At 34.3% G+C, this 24,326-nt stretch overlaps 1 long non-coding RNA gene across 1 annotated transcript in view; it reads right to left on the bottom strand.

Moving 5' to 3' along the window:
* Positions 1-24,326, bottom strand: part of LOC144290068 (uncharacterized) — a 74,284-nt gene that overhangs the window by 45,084 nt on the left and 4,874 nt on the right. The gene's annotated exons all lie outside the window — the stretch shown is intronic.

Genomic DNA, 24,326 nt, shown 5'->3' on the forward strand with positions numbered 1-24,326 from the left:
CATCTTGCAATACTCTCACCCTTAAGTCTGTATCTTTCCTTCCTCCTTTCTAATTTTTTTTAGGTTTTTATTTAAATTCTAGCTAGTTAATATACAGTGTAATATCAATTTCAGGTGTACAATACAATGACTCAACACTTCCATACATCACCCGGTGCTCATCACGGCAAGTGCCCTCCCTAATCCTGTCATCTATCAGCCCATCTCCCAAAACCTCCTCCCCTCTGTAACCATTGGTTTATTCTCTAGAGTTAAGTGTTTATTTTTTGGTTTGCCTCTCTCTGTTTTCTTAACTTTACTCATTGGTTTTATTTCTTAAATACCATATATGAGTAAAATCATATGGTATTTGTCTTTCACGGACTTGTTTCGCTTTGCATGATGCTCTCTAGCGCCATCCACATCGTTGCAAATGGCAAGATTTCATTCTTTTTGATGGCTGAGTAATATTTCAGTGTGTGTGCATGTGTATCACATATACTGTATCTTCTTTATCCATTCATCTTCTTTTTAAAGACATCATAACATAATGTTTCAGAAAAGGCTCCATAAATGATTATTTTTTATGTTTCTATCTTATATTAAATTTTAGAATTTACACAAAGTAATCGGTTCACTCATGAAGCAGTTTAAAAACTGCTCAATGCCATAGCAGGTCATATAAATCTGCATGTGATCCAGGGCTTGACACTAGGTGTCCAATAAATTTACATTAAATGAATGCAGACTCACTGCCAACACTGTCCTGCTTATTTGTGTATGTGCTGCTGTTTGGTTTATTTGTTTTGATGTAGAGCATTTATTGCATCAGAAAACACAGCACCTAGGGTTGCTATCATTTTTTAAATGAAATGATATACAAAGGTTTAATGTGTTCCCACTTACTACAAAAAACTTTTCTCGTCCCTGACATATCTTCACAGAGTTCTTACAGGCTACCTAAAATTGCATTAAAGTCGTGGGACAAAGATAAATGAGGTTCCTGCTCGAGGTACTACAAGACCAATTAGTAGCATATAAAATATAAATATGATCATAAATACATTAAAATAGAGCCTTTAGGAGAAGTAGGTCAATGGCAAATGTTGGAAATGAATGAGATTTACAAGGTTAAATGCCCCAGAGGGCCATAAAATAATAATTTAGAAGAAAGTATAATATATTATTTTTAAATGATATTTTATAACAATTATCTCATCTACAAAAAGATGCCCTTCGAATCCTCAAGTTTCTAAATTAGGCTTAACATCTTTAATTTTCTCACACTAGTAAAAATCCAATGCAACGCTCAGCATTCTTCAGCCTCAGAAATTTACCTTGTTGGCAAAATATGTAATGCACTACATTCCTTACATCTCAAATTATTTTTTATGTATCCACTTCTGTTTTTCCTCAGGGAAAAAAAAAGTGTATACTTTCTACTGAGTTATATTTTTTCTTTTTTTTTTTTTTTTTTAAGTATGCTCTATTAGGGGCTTAAACTCACAAACTCGAGATCAAGAGTCTTACACTCTACCCGCTGAGGCAGCCAAGCCACCTAGGTTACACTTTTTATGTGTATTATTATCCTAGTAGAATGTTTTAATTAACTCCCCTTTTCACACTTGTTTTAAATTTGTGTTTCTTCTCATTCTTACGTCAAAAGTATAGTTCATACTACATCTTCCCAATTCCTCATGTTACCACATCTTGGCAACCACAGGACTTAAACATTTCAATGCAGAGATGATGGCTTGTGATAAAAATCAAGAATGAGAATTAAAAGTACCCACTCTCTTCGAGAAACATCCATCACCAGCTTCATAATAATCAAAGTGCTTCTTTCTACATTTAAGATTGAACCGATCCCTTTCAGCAACGCTGTAGCATTGTAAGTGTATCAAATGGTGAACTCAAAGTCTACTAGAACCTAATATAAAAAGAGATCTATGCTTTGTTCAATAAAAGCGGGGCCACACAGTTACGGCTCTTCCTTGTTTAAGCGAGTGATACCTTTAGACTTCCTTTCCAGAATAACGCAAGTTTTAACTTCTTGAATAAATACTTAGGAAATGCAATGGCTGAGCACATGGTGAGTAAATGGTTAAATTCTTAAGAACCTTAATTGGATACAACCCTTCTCTATTCCATACTTGCCTCAACTGGAATGTTTCCATAACCTCCCAACAGCTCTATTTCTATCCTTGTCCTCCTACCGTCCACCAAAACCACAGCAGTGATTTCAGTACATGAACCATAATATGGCATTACTCTACTAAGGATATTTCAGTAAGTTTCCATCACCCTGGGATGCCTTGGTGGCTCAGGGGTTGAGTATCTGCCTTCGGTCCAAGGGCGTGATCCTGGAGTCCTGGGATCAATTCCCACATCAGGCTCCCTTAATGGAGTCTGCTTCTCCTTCTGCCTGTGTCTCTCTGCCTTTCTCTGTGTGTCCTTTGTGGATAATAGATTAAATCTTAAAAAGAAAAAGCTTCCACCACCCTAACAATAAAACCTAACCTTTCCATCATAAGTCCTTGGTTATCTCTAAAAATTTACATGCAATTTTTTACAGCCATATTAACTGCTTTCTCTTCCCCAAACCAGTCAAGTGTGTCGCAAATTAAGGACCCTAACTTGCTATTCCTTCTGCCTAAATGTACTCCCTTGAGTATTCTTTCTTTTCTCAAGTATTCTTTTTTTTTTTTTTTTTTTTTCTTTTTTTTCTCAAGTATTCTTATCGCTTATGTTTTCACTTCATCAAATTGCTTTTTAAATGTTATCTTTTAGTTTAGTCCAAACAACTCAATTTTAAGGATATACTTTTCAGTCATTGGCTATGTTTATTTTATTTATAGCATTTACTGGTTTTTAACATATTATAGAAGCATTCGTTTATTTATCCCCTTCCACTGGCATTAGGATATAAATTCCAGGGGGTGAAGGATTTTTCCTTTATTCTTTTCCTGTATTCTTAGCTTTATTTCTTTATTTTTTACAGTTTCTCTAGTACTTAGAAAATACTTGGTAAATAGTAGGAGTTAAGACACTTGTTAAGGTAACAAATAACAAATGAAACATCCTGTATTTTGGTCCACTTCCTTTTGAATCTCTACAGACTTCACTGAAGGAAGAAATATATACTGTAGGAAATATAGTTCTACAGCCCAATCTAGTAACCTCAAAATATTTTTCTATCATTTTCTGCCTTATTTTTATCATTTTCAAGCTTATATTCAATGAACAACAATTACAAATGCGGCTTTGCAACTGACTCAAATCTTTAGTCTTTGTTTCCTTTAGATGAAATTACCTAATAATTTTTAATTGTGATGAACCCAATATATTCCATTTTCCATAATCACCTCTGACTGGGTGAGCATTACTTCTGAAAATTATGCACTTGGATTAGAGTCCAGAACATTGAAGACTATTATGGTTAAAAGGACACTCAAAACTTCCCTGGAAATGTATCATGTTTGTTTGTTATTTCATATTTATTTTCTTTGGTACCAGCTGTTATCTTATAATTTAGACTGGCATCTACTTATTTGTTGACAAAACAGATGCCATCAGACTGGAGAACTCTTACCTTCCCTTCACCATTTGGTAAAAATCTGTTAAATAAGTACATTGTCCTTTTAACAGTACAATTTCAAAAGAAGAAATGTCTGTAAAACTCTTAAAGCCAATATCTCTAATTGTCTACTGAATCCTCTCCTCCTTAATCTTTAAATGTCCTTTCTTTCTCCATTTCTAATAGATTATCTCTATAAGTATAAAAACATATATTATTTTTATCCTAAAATAAAACTAAAAAAAACTAACTATTCCTATTTGCCTATAACACTATCAAATTCCTAATTCTGTTCTTCTTAAACCCACTTCTTGAAACAATAGTGTGTACTGTCTCCTCTTCTCAACTCCCTGATTATTCTTAGACATCCTCCAATCTGGGTTATACCTGATTCAAACTGATCTGGCCAAAGCGACTAACGATTTCATGTAGTGTAATCCAGTCACCTTTTGCAACTTCACCTCATTCTACATCTTGGCTGATTCTGATGACTCTTTATTTTGTTAAATATTTTCCTCCCTTTGCATCTGTGGTTGTACCAACTCTTAATATCCTCCCTGATAGTTGATCATCTCATCTCAGTCTTGAATGCCATCTCATACTTTACAGGACTAAATCCAAGTATGTATGCCCTCAGAAAGCACACACACAAGCACATTCTCAAAAAGAGATGTAAACTCCACAGCTATGCACAATTCACATACACACTCCCATACACACATGTGCATCCCCATATAAACATACTCTCATGTATAAACACGCATAATGCTGTAGATCCATATATACACAGATATTACCAAAAGGCAATCCTATAAATTATGGGTAACTCCACACAGTCACTTACACATAGGCATTCCCTCACCTAAACTGACAAACGCATTTTCCATGCATACTCACATACATATATATACATGCATCACCCTTATACACTCAGATACAAATGCACACACAGCCTCCCTACATACTAATATACATGTACATGCAAGTTTTACATGTGCACAGTCATGTACTCTCAAGCATGCACCACACATACTTCTTTCAGACATGGAGGGTGCATGTTCAAAAAATGAAATCATGACGACACAGAGTAAAAACTCAATTTCAGGTTCTGGCTCATTTTCTGAAAGGTCTAAGACTACCTTTTCCTCACAACTGCATCCTAATTTCATCACCTAAAACTGTCAATTCCTCCTAAAAAGGAAGTCTAGAATTTCCCTATGTATTCCCATTTTCTATGCCACTCACCTAGATATACCATTGTTTATCTAAGTCCTAACATTTTTCAATTTTGCCCTATTTTCCCCTATCAATCCTGTACAATTTGAACTGTGTAACCATTTCAGAACACAACCATTTCAGAACACAATTTCACAATACAATTCATATTACACAACTCTTAACATTTACATTCATTCAATGATTACTCATCACCTTTCATTTTCATTATTAAAATTAGCCTATATTGAATATATAATGCTAGTGAGGAAATGATAAGATAGGTATACTTATGTAACATTTTAAATGATTTAAAATATATTTGATAAATCATATATATTTCAAGATAAAAAACAGCAATATACCTTTTCATTTATAATTCCATTTCAAAGGCACTACAACAAAATCTTATCAAATGCTATGAAAGAATCATGCACAAAAATACCTACTGTGGTAATAGAATAATGGAGCTATTTAAAACAACATAAAAATAACACCAAGGAAATAAAGTAGGAAGTATCCATTCAACAGAATATTATATACTCAAAGTATTTCAGAAGAGTATTTATATAATCAATGCTAGGTTGATAATATATGAAATTTTGATAATATATGATAGGTTGATAATATATGAAATTTTGAACTATAAACATATAAAGTGGGTTTAAATTTATATCTGGAATATAATCATAGCTCAATTAAAACAAAAACAAAAAATACACAAAAGCATTAACAGTGGTAATAGCTCAGTGATTCAATTATTTTAGCTTTCCTCCTCTTTTCTTATTATCTGCATTTACCATTATGAGAATATATAAAGGAAAAACCATTTAACAAAATAATCATTATTTTCCTCTTTTCTCTACTTGATGGCAAATGGAATAAAAGTAGCTCCAGCAATCTCTAGGTCATTAACCTTTTTGTAGTCTTTTTGTAAACTTCAGGTTGTTAATTTTTTTTTTCTAGTCAGGAAAATTAATTTTAGATGCATTATTTATTTATTTCAAAGTGCCTTTTAAATATTGAAAGTATCTTTTATTTATTTATTTGAAAGTACTTTAATCAACATCCTGACTAGAATCAAAGTTCAAAATAGATGCTATTTGGATGATGGCATAATTAGGAGGGAGGTCTATTTCATAAACTAACTTCAAGGTGTTACTGGAAATATTAAATGGAAATAGTATGTATATATGACATCCAAATCCTAAGTGCACAATAGACTTAAGAATTTTGTCATCCTTCTACTGTTTCATCGCACAATACATTATAAGGAAATAACATTGTCACAGGTTAGGTTCCTTAGACACAGAATCTGAGGTTCTAAGACTTGGGTACAAATCTAGAGTGAAGTTGTCTCAAAAATACTACCAGTCAGGGGCAGCCCCAGTGGTGCAGCGGTTTAGCGCCACCTGCAACCCGGGTTGTGATCCTGGAGACCTGGGATCAAGTACATCGGGCTCTCTGCATGGAGCCTGCTTCTCCCTCTGCCTGTCTCTGTCTCTGTCTCCCTCTCTCTGAATAATTAAAATCTTAAAAAAAAAAAAAAAAAAAAAACTACCACTCAGGTAGAAGAAAAGCAGAACTGGGCAGGGAACACTTTGCATGACAGCAGCCTAGGCTATCCTCAACATGGTTGTGGACCTGGCATGACTCTTCAGAGTTGTCCCCAATCAAGAGAAGGTCACTCACTCTTCCTAGCCCTTTGTTGACCTGTCACTGGATTCAGGTTACTTCTAAAAATGAGGTTGTGTAGCCTTGGTATAAGTAGCTCTTTTTAAGTAGGGCAATTACCAGAGTAGTATTAAGACTTAGCTGCTACTAACACTCCTAACAAGTAGGAAAAAAAGTGCTTCCATCTTCAAAGGGGTGGTAAAGGGTGATAAATAGAAATAGAGTACAACATGCATTCAAGCTTGTTAATTTTACTAGTCTCATAAAATTCCTGTGTCAAATCTAGTGATTTTTTTCTTCAGATTTCTTCAGAAAATTCTCCCTTGGAGAGTAGGACTTTGGTATGGAGAAGGCTCTAGGAATTATTCACAAGGATTACCTTTCTTTTCTCTCTGATGGACTCGAGAGAGGACTTTCCTGGCACTTTACCTTGAGAATCTTCTGGTTCTTAGAGCCAAGACAGGACTCGATCCCAGGGCCTTGACATCATGACCTGAACCTAAACCAAGAGTCAGATGCTTAACCAACTGAGTGACTCAGATGCCCCATTATCACCGAATATTTTAAAACAATTGTTTTTTTTTTTTTTTTTTAACTTTAGAGGATACAGAAACAACTTACAGAGTATCTGAAACATAAAAATTCCTTTGTCATATCTCCAGATATTCTATGTTAGGTAATAAGATAACAGGTAATAAGAAAACAAAGAATTTTAAACAACATTGTGCTTTTGGTGTGCATTTTTCTTATACTCAAAAACAATTGCTGGAAACAAAGATGGTGTGGTAGAAACTGGATGGAGGGAAAGTTGGAAAGTTCTAGAACTGCAGTAGCAACAAGCACATCCTTATGATTTTTAAATATATTCTCCAATAAAAGGAACCTGAATTCTTCGGAGAAATGGCTGTTTTAATGCAAGGGCAGTGAAAATTGAAGATGAGAGTAGAGAATCATGTATTGTCAGAAAGTAAGGAGATACTAAATGTTGATGATGAAGATGATAATGACATGTTCAGAGAAATGGAGGTCAATCTGAAAGATTTCCCCATTTCCAAAATTGGAACAATTTAAGCAACAAAAAGAATAATGTTGATTTCTAGTTTGAGTCCCAACATTTAAAGAGCCTAGAAACGCTCATTCTCATTCTTGTAAGGGGAAAAAGTTGAACACATTGAACATTATTTTTCCTGAAACCATCAGAGAACTGTGACTGCAGAACAGTCACCCCCAAATTTGAAAAGACAGCTTAAAACAGAGCCAAAGCTTATATCAGCCTGCAGATCTGAGAAAGTACAGAAGATCTAGTTGTAGCACTTATATGGTAACTTTTATAAATCGCTGGAGGCTGAGTGGGGACAAGACTGAAAGTAAAAATCTCTGGATGACAAAGTCTGGGGAGAGATGACCACATTTTCAATGGTTTTAGCTCTAAGAACCAGCAGATTCTCAACGTAAAGTGCCAAGAAAGAGCCTCTCTCGAGTCCAACAGAGGGAAAAGAAAGGTAATCATTGTGAATAATTACTAGAGCCCTCTCCATATCAAAGGCCTACTCTCCAAGGGAGAATTTTCTAGAACCTTACCCCAACTGGAGAAGGGCATTCCTTCCATACCAGCAAGCTTTATTTTCCTACCTCATCAAAAGGAGAAAAGAAGTAAGCTCTGCCACTGGAATAGCACTTATGATGAACTCAGCCCTATAGAGGTCCCCACTAAAAAGACTTAAGTAGAAGATTATAGAATGGTCCCTATACCTAACAACTGAAAAACACATCAAAAGGGCTTCAGTATAGTAATAGTGAGTTACAGCTGAATCAGCTATCAAATGTTCTCTTTGAGGAGAAAGACATCTACCAAGAAAAGAATCAAAAACAAGGAAGTCTCAAAGAGGGGTATAGATGGCTCCAACAACAATAGACTTCTCTATTTCTCCTTCTATCCATTTTTGAGCCTCATCATGATTATTATTCCTGATAATTTTCCTTGTTCTGAAACCTTTCTGTTAACGAACTACAAACAGGACCCAACTGCATGCTGTCTATAGGGGACCTCCTATAAACAAAGAATTAGGTGAAAGTAAATAATAGAAAAATGCATAACATCGTAACACCAAGCAAAAATAAGCTGGATAACCATATTAATTTTACCCAAAGAAAACATCAAAACAAGGGAAATAATTAGGAATAAAGAGAGTCATTAAATAACAAGAGTCAAAAACAGCAGGAGTCGAAACACTAATTGTGGGAGATATCATAGACTCTTTACATTATAAATAAGGAAGGCAGAAAAATCTGGACGGATACTGTTAACACAAATAACATTTATCAATCAACTTAATATAAGTTGCATTCATATAATACTCCAACAACATCTGAATACACATTCTTCTCAAGCTGTCATGAAATATTCACTAACATGGACAACATTCTTGGGTATAAAACATTTTGAGAAAGTTAAAAGAATAAAAATCATATAAAAATGTTCTCAGACATGAGAATTAAACTTGTGCTATAGTCTAAGTGTTTGTTTCCCTCCAAAATACATATGTTGAATTTGTACCCTCCATGTGATGGTACTGGGAGGTGCTTAGGTCATGAAGATGGAGCACTCATGAATGGTATTAGTGCTCCTATAAAAGAGATACTATAGTGACCAACCTCCCACCATGTGAGGACACAACCGAAGGCATTGTCTATGAACAAGGAAGTGGATCCTCACCAGCCAGCACACCAAAACTGCCAGCACCAGGATCTTGGACTTCTCAGGCTCCAGAATTCTGAGGAATTAATTTATGTTGCTTATAAATTACTCAGCCTCTGGTATTTTTCTATGGAAGCCCAAATGGAAAAGATAATTAGAAATCAATAATAGAAAGATAGCTAGAATATTCTTAAAAATGTCTAGAAGTATATTGTTGAATATTCACAACACATAGGTAAAACCTATTACAAATATTTAAAACTAAATAAAATTGAAAATACAACAGATCTAAATTTGTAGTATGCAACAAATATACTGTCAAGGAAATCATACAACATTCAACATATGTTAAAAAGAAGGAATATTTTATGCCAATAATTTAAATAACAGCCATAGGAAAATAGAGAAAGAAGAGCAATACAAACCCAAAGCAAGCAAAAGAAAACATTAAAATTAATCACTAAAACTGAAAACAGGAGAATAACAGAAAATCCACAAAATCAAAAGCTAGTTATTTAAAAAGAACAATGAAATTAATAATTTCTAGCCATACTAGAGAAAAAAAGAGAACACAAATTACTAATATTAGAAATGAAATCATCACTACTTATGTCATGGACATTAAAGGAATAAAGAAAAGAATATAAACAAGTCTATGCTACAAAAATTGATGACTTAGATGAAATAGGCCAATTTCTTAAAGATGAAAAACACCAAAATGCAAACAATGATAAATGGATAATTTGAATGCACCCATGTCTATTAACCTGAATCAACTGAATCAATATTAACTACCTTCCCCCAAAAAAACAGTAGGCCCAGACGGTTTCAGGATGAACTCTACCAAAAATTCAAAGGAGAAATTATCATAATTCCAGAACAATATTTTGGTTAACTTTTCATAGATCTTTCTTAGAATAAAATGACGTGATTGAGCTGTGTATCATTTGAAGTTTACTTGTTTCCAAGAGAATGTGTTTTATAGCAACAGTTTAGCTCAAAAAATATCATTAGCAACTTCCAATAACATATTTTCATTTTGGAACAACTGACATCAAAATGGAAACAGAGAGAAGCAATATTTTAGCCCCTTCTCCAAATGCAGGGGTGGGGGGAATGGCGTGGGGTTATAATCAAAACTATTCTGTATTTGGTTTAGTGTAGAAATAACATACCATGAACATTTAGATATTTCCTGTTAAGTCATAAATTATTGAGTTTCTCTAATTTTCATTGGTATGACAGCAACCAATCAATTCTTCCTAAGAAATAATTATGGTCAATTTTGACTACTGTATTTTAAACCTGTATTTTAATTTTCTTGACAAATTTTGTCATCATGGTAGCAGATTAATGCCCACCAACCATTGAAAAATTGGAGTTCTCAGTAAGGGTCAAGACCATATAGCAACTCTGCCCCATTATTAACTCCACTAGAATGGACTGAAACATCAGAAGTCTAAGAAAAACAGCAATAACAAACTTCAATAATGTAATCTACAATAATGCTTCAAACCATGGACCAATATTAATAATTACATTTTACTGGAATTTAAGGCTAAAATAAGTTCCTTTTGAGCAAAATTATGAAGGACTAAGGACTGTTATTGATTCTAAATAAGGAGTGCCAAGTTATGCCAATAGCAGGCAAATTGCTAACAAGAAGATAGGCATAGTGTAGTTGTGTGTGAATATATGTGTGTGTGTATGTAGAGAGAGAGAATTTTTGTACCATTCTACCAAATATTTCATTCCTGACTTACAGATCCTGTACTAATTCAAATGCTTACTTAGTCTAAACAGATTTATCAAGATTGTCTTCAAGTCTTGGAAACATTCTGGTGATGGTAATGTATAACAAAAATAATTCTCATTCAATGAAAATCTTCTAAGGAGAATTTTCCTTGGATCATCTATACATGCCAGCTGATTTATATATTGTACATTCGTTAACTCCCATCACAAACTTCCATTGTCCTTTAATATTATTTTTAATTTAAATTTTAGGTAGTTAATATAGAACAGAATATTGATTTTTGGAATAGAATGCAATGATTCATCACTTATATACCACACCCACTGCTGATCAAAACAAGTGCCCTCCCTTCATACTCCTCAGCCATCTAGTCCATCCACCTCTTTCAACCTGTTTGTTCTATACAGTTAAAAGTCTTACAGTTTTCCCTATTTTTAAAATCTTTTTCTCCCTTCCTATATGTTCATGTTTTTTAATTCCACATATGAGTCAAATCATATGGTATTTGTCTTCCTTTGACTGACTTATTTCACTTAGCCTAATACCCTCTAGCTCCAGTCATGTCACTACAAATGGCAAGAGTTCACTTTTTGATGCAAAGTAAATTCCATTGTATATGTGTGTATAAATAGATATATAAATATATCTATCTATAGATAGATAAAATAACCCAGTTAAGAAATGGGCAGAAGACATGAATAGATACTTTTCCAAAAAAGACATTAGGTGGCCAACAGACACATGAAAAGATGCTCAACATAATTTGGCATCAGGGAAATACAAATCAAAAGCACAAGGAGATACCACCTCATATAAATCTATCTAGATATAAATATATAGATATAAATATCTATATCTATCTATCTACTTTATCCATTCATCAGTCAATGGACCTATGGGCTCTCTCCATTATTTGGCTGTTCATGCTGCTATAAACATTGGGGTGCTTGTATTGCTTCAAATCTGTATTTTTGTATCCTTTAGGTGAATACCTAGTAGTACAATTGCTGGATCGTAGGGTAGTTCTATTTTTAACATTTTGAGAAACCTCTAGAGTGGCTGCACCAGTTTGCATTCCAATCAAAAGGGCAAGAAGATTCCCCTTTCTCCGCATCCTAACACCTGTGGTTTCTTGTGTTGTTAATTTTAACATCCTAATCGGTGTGAGATAGTATCCCCTTGTGGTTTTGATTTGTGTTTCCCTGATGCCGAATGATGTTGAGCATCTCGTCATATGTCTGTTGGCCACCTGGATGTCTTTTTTTGGAAAAGTATCTGTTCGTGTCTTCTGCCCATTTCTTAACTGGGTTATTTGTTTTTGGGGTATTGAGTTTGAGAAGTTCTTTGTAGATTTTGGATACTAACCCTTTATTAAGTGGATCTACAACTATAGGTCACCTAATCTTCAACAATGCAGGAAAGAAAATCCAATGGGAAAAAGTCTCTTCAACAAATGGTGTTGGGAAAATGGGACAGCAACATGCAGAAGAATGAAATGGGACCACTTTCTAACACCGTACACAAAAATAAATTCAAAAAGGATTGAAGACCTTAATGGGAGACAAAACTGTCAAAATCATAGAGAACACAGGCAGAAACCTCTTTGACCTCGTTCGTACCAACTTCTCATTAGACACGTTACCACAGGCAAGGGAAACAAAAGCAAAAAATGAACAACTGGGATGTCATCAAGATAAAAAGCTTCTGCACAGCAAAGGAAGCAATCAACAAAACTAAAAGGCAGCCTAAAGAATGAGGGAAGGTATTTGCATACTTACTTGCTTATTTCAGACTCCTTATTTTAGACAATAAGTGCATGTGATATGTTACTTTATACTGATGAAATTTTTTTTAATTTATTTTTTTATTCATGAGAGACACAGAGAGAGTCAGAGACACAGGCAGAGGGAGAAGCAGGCTCCATGCAGGGAGCCTGATGTGGGACTTGATTCCGGGACCCCAGGATCACACCCTGAGCCAAAGGCAGAAGCTCAACCACTGAGCCCCCTAGACATCACTATACTGATGAATTTTTAGTTTCATCTATTGAACTTAGAGCATTTTAGCATTGTCAGTAATTCATCGTGTGAAAATCCCTTTATAGTCCTTATGCTCGAATCAATTTTTTTTCTAAATATAAATACCAAAAAATTATCTTATCAATTGACATTGTTTTTAATCAATCGGTTCTTTCTCCATCTATCTTTAGCAAGCAGCTTTGAAAAAAAAACATTTATAAACATTTACTTTAACAACCTTAAACTACATAACTGTCCATCCTTTTCAATTTATAATATAAATACTGATTAGTATTTATTCCAAAAAGATATTTGGTAAGATATGTTCACTTGTAACAATATGAATATTTTACTTATAATGAATGCTGGTGTTTGAAAATGACAGTTACAAGAAAGAAAAAACATTTGTCTTAGAAATATTTGCGTTTAAATGTCTATAACAAGAATATTAAAAAAATCATGTTTTTTGGTTGACCTCACTAATATAGAATGAAACACTCCTCTATATTTATTTTGTTTATAGTGTACTTAAATATTATATTTATTCAGTTGATTCTACTTTTTGAAGCACAAATGTTAGACATGAGAAAAAAGTGTCATAATCTGAAAACAAAATTGCAAATTTGTGTTATTTTGAAGGAATAATGAAACAATTTTTTGAAAAAGCATTACCAATATCATACATTTTTAATACTAATTCAGTGAAGAAATAAAGCAGCACTTACACTTCAAGATCAAATCTGGGGAATAGAGTGAAAGAAATAGATTGCAATAAATTGATTTAAATATTATCAAAAATAACCAAACTTAAAATTGTATATTTTTAAAGCCTATCTAAGAATTTATATTTTGGCACATTTATAAACCATCCTAGCTATAACTAAATTTTAGTTTTATTGAAACAGTTGAGATACACATGGAAATGTATGCAGTAAAAGCACAAGTCCCATAAATTAGATACAAGTCATTCCCCATAATTTAAAAAGTATAGTTACTTGGGGGATCCCTGGGTGGCTCAGTGGTTGAGCACCTGCCTTCAGCCCAGGGCATCATCCTGGAGACCCAGGATCAAGTCCCACGTCAGGCTCCCTGAATGGAGCCTGCTTCTCCCTCTGCCTGTGTCTCGGCCTCTCTCTCTCTCTCTCTCTCTTTCTCGAATAAATAAAATCTTAAAAAAAGTATAGTTACTTGCAAACACCATAAACAATAATACTTCTTGGATTGAGCTAAGCATAATGGAGAAATTTGCTTTAATCTCTAAGCATAATACTAATTGTAATGATTTAAGTGAATACGTGGTCATTTTTACTTAAACAGCATCATAATAACAATGCATGTCATTAAATCTTAGATTAACTTTGTGATCACACTTAATTGGGACCTCAAAATCTATTGAGCTATTTCCCCACCATAGTCAAATTTTGCCCGAAACCACACAGGTCACAGGTGGGTGTGGTCAAGAACTTGCAACAGCTCAGGAATAAAGAGCAGTGCAGATGCTGTGAAGTCTTTGGATCTATCACTGTACATGGTTGTTTAAGACAAATACTAAAAGTAGAGTTGTTACATGCCAACAGACCCATTTGTGTACTTTTGACACACACAAACTTCCCTCCAATGTCTATTTCCTTAACTGTCCACTAATACTATTTGTCACCAATCTTCATCAATTTGAAAGATGGAAATACACCCCTACTTTTAAGATTTCTTTTATGCTAAAGGAACGAACACATTCCTACATGTTTATTGCTTTTATTTCTGTTGCCAGTTTTCAATTCTTTCCTACATTTTCTATTGAGCTTTAAATCATTATTTATATCAATTAGTAAGATGTACTAATAGGGTCACAGCATTAATCCATATTTAGTGTTTTTGTGTATTGAAATGTTTTTCTTTCAAGTTTGTATGTTTTTTAAATTTTGGTGGAACTATGCCATGCAGATATCTGAAGTACACAAATCACCGTCTTTGTTTTTATGGAATTGTTTAAGTTGTATCTCCCTAAAAAGTCTTGTCTAGCACAAATATTCAATTCTGAAGGATCAAAGGGAGAATCCAAACTTATGCTTTTTAAAAGTTCATATTTATATTAATATAAAGCATTAAATCGGAATTTCAGGGAAGATGTAAAGCAGGAGGATCTGTAGCTCACTTCCTCCCATAAATACACCAAGGCTTCAAATGCATGTAATGCAAAAAAAAAAAAATGCATGTAATGCAACACACTCTGAAAATGACCTCAGGACTAGCAGAACACCTTTTCCAGAACTATGGAAATAAACAAAAAGTGGTATTGAGAAGGATAGCAGGTGCAGGGATCAAACCCCGGAGGGACTGATCCACAAGTGGAAGGAATAGCACAGGCATAGAAGTCTTCCCTGAGGAGCAAGGACATCAGGCTCCCAAGTTGGCACCTTAACCCCAGGAATCTGCAGCAGGAAGCGAAGCCCCCCTAACATCTGCCTCTGAAAATCTGCAGGGCTTAACCCCAGGTCAGACATAGGGCTATAGCAAACTCAGACTCTTCTCTTAAAAGGGATCTTAAATCTAAAGATGCAGCATTAAATCATAAATGCATAAAATTAACTGTAATACAAACAGTGCAACTGTAATAATTTTATAGCTATTGCCTGTTGTCATTGTGATGAGCTTGAGCACATCCATTTAAAACACCATGTGATGCTAGTCATGTCCACAGAACAATTTGTCTCTCCAGTCACCCCTTATCACAGTACAAAGACTTCTCACAGTTCTCACACATTTTTCACCGAGTTCAGTGTAATGCCATGAACCTTTAATAATACCATGGGACCCACATGAAGTAACACTAGTGATGTTGGAAATGCTCCCAAAGTAGAGAAAAGTCATGACCTTACAAGAATGGGCTGAAAGGCTTGATGTGTACTGTGCAGTGAGGTCTGCAGCTCACCACCAGCTCAGAATGAATCCAACCTAAGAACCATGGTAAAAACAACTGAAAAAAGGAAATGTGTGAGGCTCTCCCTACAGCAGGCATAAAAACTTTGTACTTTTTGCAAAATAGTTTTTTTATCCTCATTAAAAATGTAGCTGTTATGTGGATACAGGTTTGCTCCATGTGAGAAAGGCATTCTTTATAGACTGTGATTAGTTTTGAGACAGAGCCAAGTCACTGCATGACAACTTAAAGCAAAAAGGAAGGTAAAGGATTGAAACCTGGAGAATTTCAGGCCAGCCAAGGATGGTTTGATCATCTTGGAAAGAATTCTTGGCAATACCTGGACACAAATTGACCTTGGACAATGTAGTAGAAGGAGCCTGATGAGTCAGGAGTGCTTCTGAGTTGTTTTACAGCGTAGAAACACACACTGAAACTAAAGCAAAAGGTGGAAGGTTGTCATGTAGAAACACTTTTAGGGAAACGAGAAAGCAAAACGTCAAATTACAATGTAGTTCTGTCAAGTTAGACCAAGGTTCCTGCCTCCCCTTCTAGATCCTCCACAGCCTCCACCTCCCTGAGGCTGCAAGACCAACACCCTTCCCCTGCCCCCTCAGCTACTCAAGGTGACAATGCACATGAAGACCTTTATAATGATCCATTTCCACTTCATGATTAATAATTACGCCTTAGAGTTAATAAACTTCTGTTGTGTAAGTCATGGTCTTTATGTGAAAATCTAGAGCTAGAACAGGCACAATGTCCTCTTCACCACATAAGCATTCAGTGCATAAGACATCATGTGTGAGACTTTGTGGGAGTGTATCGTCCAGCCTTACACAGGCATAAAGGGAGAGATCTTTAACCTACAATTAGTAATGTGTTAGTTTTCTTACTGCTTTATAACTTTGGTTTAAGAATGACATTGCATGGAGACACCTGTGTGGCTCAGTGGTTCTATGTCTGTCTTTGGCTCAGGTCAGGACCCTGGGGTCCTGGGATCGAGTCCCACATCAAGCTCCCCACACGGAGCCTGTTTCTCCCTCTGTCTGTGTCCCTGCCTCTCTCTGTCTCTCATGAATAAATAAATAATTTTTTTTAAAATAAAATCTTAAAAAAGAAAAAAACTGCATTGCATGAAGTACACCTGTCTCCTAATTCAAGAAACTCCATACCTATCCTAGGTTAGTTTAAAAAAAAAACCTGAACAATGTTACCAATACTGTATTGTAATACTATAATACTGTGTGTCATAAAATTTTATAAGGATCTATTCATTAGTGTAGAGGCTAGGCTGCCAAGAAGCAATTGACTCCATTAGGCTACCACAGCATAAGCATATTGCCATTTCTTCGTTATCAACACATGACTCACTAATCCTATAAAGAACTATAAATTTCTTTTTCATATTACCTTTGCATTTCTGACATACAATGTTACTCATCTGGATAAGTTACTTGGTATTTTTATCATGAAAGACAATATTGATTTAGTTACTGACGGGATTCATCTTATCAGGAGAGGATATAAACTTAGAGTATTGATAAATACAATTCAGTGGTATAAATATATTTTCCTTACAGTTTTTTTTTTTTAACATTTTCTTTCTCTAGTTTGCTCTATTCTAAAAATATGGTATATATCATTCTAACACTGAATTATGTTTTAATCAAGTGGGTTTTGTTTTTGTTTTTTTAATCAGTAAGGCTCTGGTCAACAGTAGGCTATGAGTAGTTAAGTTTTAGGTGAGTCAAAAATTCTACACAGTAGAATTCCCATTCTACTGCATGGGAAGCTGGTGATCCCAACCCCCATGTTATTCAATGGTTAACACTCTGGTCAATAATACTGTAGTAACTTTGTCAACAGATAAGAACTACGCTTATCATTGTGAGCGTTTCATAATGTATACAATTGTCAAATCATTCTGCTGTATACGTGGAAATAATGTATGGCAACTATAATTCAATTAAAAATAATTTTTAAAGTATCATTCATCCTTCATTATGAAACAAAATATGATCTACATAAATTGTCTACATTTTATAGTATCTTATTTTTGAACAAAGCAATGTCTAATATATAAACCTTAGACATGAAGTAGAAATACATTATGTCTAAGTTGAAAATTATATTTGGTTTGGTTTAAGGACACCTTTAGACAAGGGAGGATTATTTAGAATTTAAAAACCCAATGGTCCTTTATTTCGAGAGACATACATGGGCCTCAGAGTCTTCAGATTGTATCCATTCCCTACAGCTGAATATATGCAAAATGTAATATTCAACTAGCCCAGTACTTGTATCTAACCAGGGGTAAACTGCATCCAAGGGATCTTACTGGACACATGCAAGACCTCACAGTTAACAGTGGAAGAACGAACAGGGTTTATTTAGGATCTGCTTATATTCTTTATGTTAGCTCATGATGTTTTGTATTATAATCCACTCATAGTAGCAAGGGTAACTGAAGGAATATTGGTATGACTAGCAGGAGGTCAGGGAAATGAACATTGAATTAAATGGACTCGAATTAAATGCTTTCATATTTTCCCCCCAAATGTCTCTTAATCCCTGAGCAACACCTTTGATGCTATCCTGGAAATGTATGTGAATTTCATTTTGAAATAAAGCGATAAAGCTTTTATTCAACTATTAAACATGTTCTCTTGAATGGACTTACATCTACCTAGAGATCCAGTAAAACTCAATAGCATATTTTAAGATCTTTCAGCGATAAAGAATTATGAAAATTAAAGATGCTTGAGTTTAAAAGAACTGATTCATAAAAAAAGATGACTTAGGCTTGTGATTATAGAGAGCATCAGGCTTACCTCCTGGAGGCTCTTAAATACTACACTTAAAGCTATATGACTTCATGAAAATTTTACAAGGAGATACATTCTAAAATTTGAGATTAAATGCACCTTTTTTACATTCACAGTTATTCATAGTTCATGGTTTATCGGTGTTACTATTTAAATTTTTGCTAATAGGTGTTCTCTTTTTTTTTTTTTTTGAAAACTATAAAAACCCAATAAACACAGAAAGGAATCTTCATCCTCAAACATGTTTCCATATGAAATGATCCTTAAAAAACAAACTCTCAAAGGAGAATATTTAAATTGGATTACAAAATAAATTGATGCATGCCCTCATAGATAAGATATAAAGTCCTCTAAATCTACAGTAAAATTAATTAGACATTTCTATTTCTTCTATAAATACAGTAGTATATAAAGTAACATATTAGAGAGAGCCAGAGAGAATCAGCACATGTGGGAGTGAGGAGGGAGGCAGAGAGAAACAGACACAGAAGTGGGGCAGGAAAGGACAAAGTATAGAATTTAGGCTTTGAATCAATTCCAAAATAGTCCCCAGAAAAGACTATGTAATTTTTTTAAACAATAATGTGTAACATTATTGTTCAGGAATAGGTTCCAGTGACTGATCTAATACATTTCTCTTTAAAAAACCATTGTGATGAAAAAAATAAATAAAATAAAAAAACAAATAATAAATAAAAAACCATTGTGATGTATGTCGTAGACAGTCTCAAGCCCTTGTCCACTCCATGAGTATCACTGAAATATTTTTTTAATTTTTTTTGAAATATTTTTTGATACGTGTAGTCAAAATATGCTCACACCAAAGCTGTGTAAAGAAAATATTTTCTTCATTTTAAGTCCTCTTTCTACTTCGTCTCAAGGTCTAAATTTTATGAACCACTCTTCATATTCAACTCCTATCATGTCTATATTTTAGTTTGAGAAAATGAGAGTTTCTTTGAACATTTCCATTTTCCAATGAGAAGTCCTTACACGGTTGTCTTTTACCCTTTCCTCAATACAGCATATGTTCCTTCTCACTTCTGTGAGGCATAAATACTACTCATTTATAATATAGAGAATTTGGAGGTAAGTAGGAGTTGGGAAGAAGCACACACACTATTATTTCTACTTCATTCCTTTATTTTCTTTTACAGGAATGGATTTTTTACCTAAGTGCTTCAGGGGAAGTAGACACACACTCTAAACAGGTTTAACTGATAAATACTCAAATTCATTTACCGATTTTAATAGAAATAAGTAAAAGCAGAATGATTTTTGCGCTTATTTGATCAAAGAGGATCCAAATGAGAGACCATCAATAGTTTAGTTGTCATAATTAAATAGCATAAATACACATTTTTTTAAAGTATAAGAAAGCCACAGCTAAGTACAATAAGAAAAATCATCTCAGAGGATCAATTGTACTGTGTTCCTAAGGGGTCTCCCAATGCCAAGGACAGTTTTATTGAAAGAAGCCTGTTCTTTACTTTTTAATAACATATTTACTGTGGTCCACAGTTTAATAAAAGTTTTTGGAGTTTCAAATCCTTTAAGCATGCTTAACAGGGTCTCAAGAACAAGGTGCACTGGTGGCTAAGATAACTTTTGATACAAAAATAACACTTTATAGATCTTTTTATTTAGTTATTGACCCACTCCACACTGCCACTTTTTTTTGTTGCCGCAAGGTTAAAGGCCCAAACTATTCAATATGTGCAACAATTGAAATTGACAACTTTTATACTTGCTGAGTAAGAATAATATTTCCAAAATAAATAGTTTTAACATATATTTCACAGATCAGGTTTTCCCGAACTGTGCTCAAATCCGTACACGGTTTTTGTTAATTTCATAGGCTGGCAAAGCCTTTGCAATGGAAAGTCAAGTCGAGTTATTAATTTTGCTTGATGCTTATCCAGTGCTCAAATTTCTTACTTATGAAATATTATAGATACTCAACATTCATTTTTAAGGGGAGCATTTTTTCCCCTCAAGTTTCAGTTTTGTTGCACATTTAATTGCTCATTTTCACTGGGAGTTGAGTTCAAGCCTGTGATACTACAGCAGCAATTTATTAAGAACTGGCACTTTTAAGGTTCCGTATTAAAAGATTAACTGTGAATTATAGCACTGATTGCACATTAAACTACCATCTTGTGCAACAAATGTTACAGATAATCTGCTACCTGAAATATTGGTATTTTACGGCTTTGGAGATTACATTAATTACAGTCACTTTAAGAATGCAATAATTAGAATGTTTTATGGTAGCCACTAAGGTCAGTTTATACAAGTAATTATTCACCTGCTACAAAGCTTCATGAAGGCATTAAGTAATCACATATATACACATACACTCGGTGTGTGTGTGTGTGTGTGTGTGTGTGTGTGTGTCTCACAAGTTGTGAGGTTTAGGAAGTTTCACACCACTGAACAGCATCTCTATGATCCCCCCCCCCCCAAAAAAAAAACATTTGAAGTAAAAATTAGAAATCTCTGGCATCAAATTTAAGAAGTGATATATAATGCCTATACATTCAAGTTTGTATTAAGAGATAATATTTTACTATGTATTAAAAAAAAACTATGCTGACAGGAATATTTTTCCTCAAAAATTCCTGGGGGTCGGGGGGAAACATTTTTACAAACAAATAAGGGTAACTCAAACATTCACCCATCAGTTCTGCAGAAAAAATACCAATACTAATTTGGCATAATTCCTGTATATTACATTTCTAATATTATGTTCAAATAACTAACATGAGATACATGGGAACATTTATGCTGAAAAAAAAAAAAGATATACTAAATGAATACAGTAAGAGTTACAGGTGGGAAGTCAATAAACTGATTAATATAAAATAAAAAATGTTGCTACTGACAGGCGTTACCAACATTTAAAGCCTGAGCCACAATCCCCATTAAGAAAATGACCCACATGAACAATAGGTAACAATATGCAGTAAACAGACTAAAATTTGAAAAAAATAATTCTATTGCCATGATTCTACTAGGTTTTAGGTAGCCTGGCTGCAGCTTTTAAGCCATTATCACTGGGGAGTTCAGGAGAACATTTCGGTCTCAGAACTTCATCCATTGATTAACTGATTAATAAGTACTTATGAGAGGTCAGGACCTAGACATTGTTTCAAACACATAAGAAAAAATGTGGACATATGTTCTACATGAACGTCTCCATCTCCACTCTATACTTCTTCCCTTGCAAGAATATATCCCTTTGTTTAAGGCTTTGACTAGAACTCCATCATTAGAACACAATCCAAGTACTAGATGTTTAAATTGCCCACTCCATTCACCAAAAGATACATAGGTAGCTGTAGGGTTCTTAACTAGCCATAACCTAAACTTACCCTTTCCTTATCATTTACCTCCTCTGATACTGGTCCAATCTTTATACACTACCTTTTTTTTTTTCTCCCCATAAACTTTGCTGTTTTTGTGTGATTTTCTTAATTTGCCTTCACATGTATTCATGTCATACATTTGTCCATCCACTCATTTTATTTATTCCTTTTCCTCATCAACAAATACAGAATTCTGATATAGTCTAAAGCATTCAGCCAATTCACCCATTAAAACTATTGGGAATCAGTAGCCTCAGTTCAGATAATTTTCTCAGAGATCACATTAGGTTCTTGTTCAGGATCTCAGAGCCTCTTGTGTCCATCGTGAACTCTCAGACATTTACAGAATCATTTTTCTACTCTAGATTTTTTTTTGGTGATTTGTGTATCCAATTGGCCTTCCCCCAAATAAATTATGCTAATGCCAAATATGCTTGTATCTTTGAAGACAAAGATTCCATGATAAAAAGACCACACTATTTAATAGATCGAAGAAGGTGTGGAAATACTAAGTTGTAATAGCAAAGAATGTTGAAAGAAAACAAATTGGATTTGATTGTTGTCATTTACTTGTAAAATCCAAATAACCTCCTTCTATTCTAAATGGAGTAGCTTCAAAATAACAACCATCAAAGCAAAATTAAGCAAATGAATTGGTAGAAATAGGATACGGACGGAGCTTGTGACATTCAGTAAGAAGGTATCTGACCAAGGAGGTAATATGTGGAAGGTGAAGAGAATTAACAGAAATACTGTGTCATGAAAGGCTGCAGGCATTTTCTGACACGGTAAAAGAACACTTTTAGAGAAATATTTCTGATTAAAATATGAACCTGTGGATTTAAAGTTCTACATACAAATTATATGTCCAATAATATTTATTTAGTAACTGAATTTTTTTTTACTCAATCAAATTAAAATAATCACTCTTATTTCTTCATGTAGAGGTGCCTAACTATAAAATCTCACAATGGAAGAAGATTTTTCATATTTGTGAATACTCTGATCACTTAAATTTTTTGTTTACCGAGTCAAAAATTGTTCCTCAACTCGTTCAAGGTAGCAACCTTTCCATTATATGGTTGTTTTCAGAAATCATTGTGGAGAATTTCAGATGAAAAGAGAAAACATTTTTCTATCAACACTGTAACAGCCTGTTAAGTTAAAGGAAATAGGATTTCACTTTTAAAAGAAAGACTTTTAAGGACCCCATACTTATCATAATAGATTATTACACATACCTCAAGTTTAAAATGTTTCAGTGAAGTAATTATTACCGTAACATCTCTCACAGATGTAATAATCGATAGGCCGACGGATTGAGCTCAGAAGGAACACAGTATTAACCATAGGGAACTGCCTTCAACCAAATGCTCATGTGTTGTTGGATATGTCACGTAGCTACGCATCATCCAGTTGAAGTATTTTTGACATAAACTTAACTGGTCTTTTGTTTCATATTTACTGCTTATTACAGCTGTGTATTTTATACTTGAGAATATACAAAACACCTAACAGGCTTTTTCTCTAATCATCTTTACACTTCTTCCTAAGCCTTCTTCCAGAAGTACAATTAGATCATGCTAATCCCTAGCTCAAACCATAATCAATAATGCCCTATTGCCTACAGAATTATAACCCTTGCTCCTTAGGATCCGATCCCCTTATAATCTGGTCCCAACCTCAATTTCCAAAAACATGCCCCGTCTCACTTTTGCTCATGCTGTGATGTCTAGCAGCATATCGAAATAGAAAAATGTTCACATACAGTAAACGATAAATTGTTCAGCTTGGTAAAGCAGTATGTTTTCTTTTTTCCCCACTTTTGTTTTGAGTAAAATTAGTCATTACTTCTCACTACAAGGGGGTAATGTTGGACAGAAGATAGATGCCAGGAATAATGAAGAGAACAGCTGGCAGAGATCCACAGCTTTCTCCCCTTAGTCAATGCTCACTTAGTGGTTTTCATGTGCCCCTACCTCTGATTTTGAATAGTTCTTTATGCTTTACTTAGAACACTAACTGTCAACCTTGGGTGTGTTGTTATTTGCATATAAAATATGTCTCTTTAACAGAAAAGAGAATGCATGTTGATATTTGGATTTGTTTCCTTAAGCCCCCAATAGATCTTCCCCATATATATGGGTGACACCTGGAGATTCAACACCTAGCTTGGCCAGTTTAAGGACACAAGAATTTTCCTTCTCTGTAAAACTCTGTGCTAGAAAATACCTTCCCATTTGCTTAAGAACAAGAGTTTCCTCTCTGCACAGGTAAAGCTGTGTTTAAACGATCA

This window comes from Canis aureus, chromosome 2, assembly GCF_053574225.1.
Source record: "Canis aureus isolate CA01 chromosome 2, VMU_Caureus_v.1.0, whole genome shotgun sequence".
NCBI classification, from domain to species: domain Eukaryota; kingdom Metazoa; phylum Chordata; class Mammalia; order Carnivora; family Canidae; genus Canis; species Canis aureus.